The following is a 4522-nucleotide window of genomic DNA, read 5'->3' on the forward strand; positions in this document are numbered from 1 at the left end:
CTGTCTTTAGTTCACTGGCTATCCTGTTAAATATAATGGTCACTGACCAAATACTGTTATATGTTGACACTTAGAATACTGGTGCAAGAGTGACTCTAGGATTAATTTGTGTTCTCCCATTTTTGTTTTATTAGAACACCATGTAGTGACTGCATTCAAACCAGAATGTGTTGCTACAATGTTATCCCATTCTTTTTCTCTTGTTAACTCTATAGTAAAATTAGTAATCGGTGGCATTAGTAAAAGATTTTCAATAAGTCTTCCTCTTTTCTTTGCAGCTTTTCTGTTGAATGACGCTTTTCCAAAGCTTGTATTCAACATTTCTATAATTGTAGAAAACATCCTCAAAGAAGAATCACTTCCAGCTGTTAATATATTGTCACCTTCATTCCCATAAAAACGAATAATATTAGGAGGTTCTGAATGACCTTCTCTAATTCTTAAAAGTCTTCCAGCTCCATCAGCTAAGTCAAATATCCATAACTTATGGAATTGTCGGAAGAAGAAGATACTAACAATGGTTCATTGGGTAAATATTTCAATCCTGTAACACCCCTAAAATGAGCTTTAAGGAGTTGGCTTTCTACTTTACGTTGCTCTAAGTTCCAAAATACAGTGTGACCCTCTAAACTTCCTGTGGCCATTATTGGATGCTCATCTGTTCGGAAACTAATGCATATTACACAAGCCCAATCTTGAACTAATTCAAAAAGTGTTTCATCAAGCTTCAAATTATGTAACATAATTCTTCCATCTCTTAAACCTATTGCTGTGTCACAGGGTAAATTTGACTCCGATAAGATAGTTAATCCTAACTGCCCTATCATGAGTCACCGCCAGAGTAACATCCAGTCACTCCAAACATGATACATCCGTACAACCAAAGTCCAGAGTCTTTCTCCCACTCCAACAAATAAACTAATATAAATACTCCTCCCGAAATCACCCGAGCAGTCTGCAGTCTGCAATACTCAAAACCTACCCAAAACTGTATCGTTGTGAACCTCGAATATAATATTATTAATCACTGTATAAGTGTGTGGAAATAAAGAGCTCGATCTCCTGTTTTGAGATCGATACTTTTTAATAATTTGATCAATTATTACGCTACAGCTGCAACGTCTATTGCAGATGCCTGTTCCAGTGCAGTAACTGGTGTATTCCAACCTTTAAACGTATAAATTAATTTTAGAACTCGCAAATTCCATAACTGCAGTTGACCTTGTTCACTTCCAAGTAATATTTTGTTTATATAGGTGTTAGGATCTATTATATTATTGTTGTAATTTTGAAATGTTTATCATTGAAATCAAGTTCTGTTATTAGCTCTTCTGTTCCAATATCCGACAATTTAAGATTGTTGTTCTCATCAATAGATATTAAATGAGGACCAAAAGGTAACAGAATATGAACTGTGTAGTCATGTCCTTTATAAGTATGTCTTAGCTCTCTTTATGTGTTTAGTTCATTGGTTATACTGTTCCACTCAATACTCTGAATACAACTGTCTTTTAGTTCACTGGTTATAGTGTTAAATATAATTGTCACTGATTGAATACTGTCATATGTGGACATTTAGAATACTGGTGCAAGAGTGACTCTTGGTGATGTTACTGTCGTAGAGGAAAGTTCGTGGTGGGTGAGTCTCAAGTCTGTCCCTAACTAATCATAGGGTAAAGACCTATGTTTGAGGATGAGCTGGCCGCCCTAATGAAGGTTCGCGCGCGGGTGACCTTACACTTGGGTAAAACCCGCGTTTCCGGTCTTCCTGAGATGTACCATAAAATAAAGAAGTTACGTATCTTATGGGTTACGTTTATGATGGGTCCGCACTAAAGTAGCGTAGACCCTTGACGGTCGTCCTGCCCGTGGATTGCATCTGGTTCACATAAAGCATCGCGGTAATTACCAGACGGCCACTCCAAATCCCGAACATAGACGAAACGAAGGAAGAAATCGTACAAAGATGCAAAATGCTTTAGAAAAGAGGAAAGATTTTTAGAGTGTAGTAGAGGCCGGAGATTCTTGGATTTCATTGAACGTTGCGGAAGGAAACGATGGATTCTCAGTAATTGGGCGGCATCGCGCATCGACGTGCGGCACGTATATGCAAATGCTGGAAATCCTGCTACATCCACGAAACTTGTTAGACCTCTTCAGACTCGAAAAGGCCAGACACTTAGGCCAGGTCCTTAGACAGAGAATTTCGAAAAGTCGACGTTCCCGTGTCCGTCCAGCCATTTGACCAGGGTCGATTTACAAAGCTCCCACGCGTGCCTAGCTATTATACTTTCGAGTCGAGTGCACGTACTATCACAATCTAGCAACAAGGAAGTAGTTTGTTTATAGGGAAATAGAAATCGGTTGTTCGTATCATTTCTTGTGTGGAATTTTTTTCATTTATAGAGTTCTTAGGCTTGTTAAAGAAGATTTTTTTTCAATAATTCCGAGAAATATTTGCAATCATTACCGTGCATAGAAGGGCAAAACGTATCGCATAAAGCTACGTCGTCTTGGACACTGGAATGCTTCACAGTGAAAGAAGCGTTTATATTATAAGAGGGTCAATTTCACGCGACCCTCGTCTCGTCTTTCTGCTCGAAGAGAATATCCTGTGTAGTAAGATTTCACAGAATTAGTTTCTTTTTCGAAGAAAAGTGCAGTACAAGGGAAACTTTGAGAAGGTGCTCCGAAGACAGTGAAAAATTACTATAATTTTGGGAAACCGCGAAACACGATTGTGGAACGAATAGCAGAGCTATTCGACCTTTGCTGCTGTTGCGTTCGAGCACTTCCGGTCCAATCTTTGGGAAGAGAGGAAGAGATTGCACGAAGAAGACCTATCAGGTTTAATGTCACTTTCGAGATAGTACGAATTTTTCATCAAAGTAAGAATAAATATCTGTTTAGTACATTTCTATACTCCTCTGCTTGTCTAATTAAGATAATAAATGAATAATAAACGGTAATACGAGACACTTCCTTTGTTAGATATATCTTTTTTGAGGAATATTCGAAGCTTTAGAATTTTACGACTATCGACGAAAAAAAAATTCTACTTCACCTTTCACCCACGTCCAATTTTTTCCAAGTTTCCTCTAGTGGATCTGGTTCTTTTCACGAACTGGCTGGCACATGTAACGAACGCACACGCGCCTTTCCATTAAACTGAACACACGCTATTAAAAATTAAGACTACGGACACTGGACCGCTTCAACTTTTTTCTTCGCTTCAAACCCACGCCTTAGACTTTACACTACTCGAGAAACTTCACGATACCGTGCTCGACGAGGTTTCGCACCCACAGGATAGCTTTGTTACACCAGGGAAACGAGGATTGCTCTATCCCTTGATACAGCGATACGGCTAACAAAGACGAACGTTCGGGTCGTATGTTTTATTTAGAAAAATCTTCAGATCTGCAAAACGATGCTCTATGATAACAGAATCAGGTTGTACTCGTCTTTCAAAGTGCCCACGCGTATCTTCGTTGCGTCTAGATTATGCAGCTATTTGGCCCTATCGGCGGCGACCCAATGATGTACAAGCCAACAGATTCACGGATCCCCTGCGAATTATAATTTTACGACTTTTACGATTTTTACGACTACATTGGTGACGCATGACATTCGGGAAGAAATCGATGACCGTACCATAAAGTATGGCTGCAAATTGGAAAATCAGATTTACGAATATTATGCTTTTAGAATTATTACTACTACATAGTATATATATATATAGTGCTGCACAAAATTATCCTCAAGGTTTCAAAAATATATCTTTAAAACGTTATACTTTTGACTCGTGTAAAGAAAAAAAGATATCACTTTGTCGTAAGATTCTTCTCTTAAACATCCTAACGCCTTCGTAAGCTGACTTTTCGTCGAAATTAACCGTGTCGTGAGTGCACCTGCAAAGGGATATATCGAACGACCACGTCCATGCGTATTTTCATCCCCTCTGGTCGCATTGACGTTGCGACGCGGGCTTAACAGTATTATACCCGGTGCAGCCATAAATATCATAATCTCTTTGCTCGGCGTTTGTTGGATTTTGCAAGTAGAAACTAGAGACAATAAGCGACTATCAGTTAGAACGAGCGATGGCTACGAGCGTCGACTCTGACGAGTGACGACCAAGTAGAACGACTAGCAACTACCGGATAACGATTAACAACGAGCTCTCTTATTTCTAAAGGACAACTAACTTGCGTTTACCCTCTGCCTGTGGCTCTGTAGCGCGACCCTAACCTAACCTGACCTAACCCCTTGAACGGAGGTAAAAATACTGGTCACTGATGATAGGTGATCTCGCGACCGCAATTGGAATTTGGCGGTAAGCGCGAACGAGATCAAGTTTTGAAAATATGCGCTTACCGTGTAGATGGTGGGCAATGTCCTCTATGTGTGGTGGCATGTATCCGTCAGGTACTGTGCGAGCGTTTAGTGCCGTTTCTCGGCACAACGTGCAAAGGTGATGCCCACAGGCTTTTCGATGGACCATCACGCCTTGCTCAATCAT

The 4522-nt window shown here is 39.9% G+C and overlaps 1 pseudogene; it reads right to left on the reverse strand.

Moving 5' to 3' along the window:
- Positions 1-47: 47 nt before the first annotated feature.
- Positions 48-4504, reverse strand: LOC105681945 (annotated as a pseudogene).
- Between the last annotated feature and the right edge of the window lie 18 nt (positions 4505-4522).

Source organism: Bombus impatiens, unplaced genomic scaffold (assembly GCF_000188095.3).
Source record: "Bombus impatiens unplaced genomic scaffold, BIMP_2.2 scf_3342, whole genome shotgun sequence".
Lineage (NCBI taxonomy): Eukaryota > Metazoa > Arthropoda > Insecta > Hymenoptera > Apidae > Bombus > Bombus impatiens.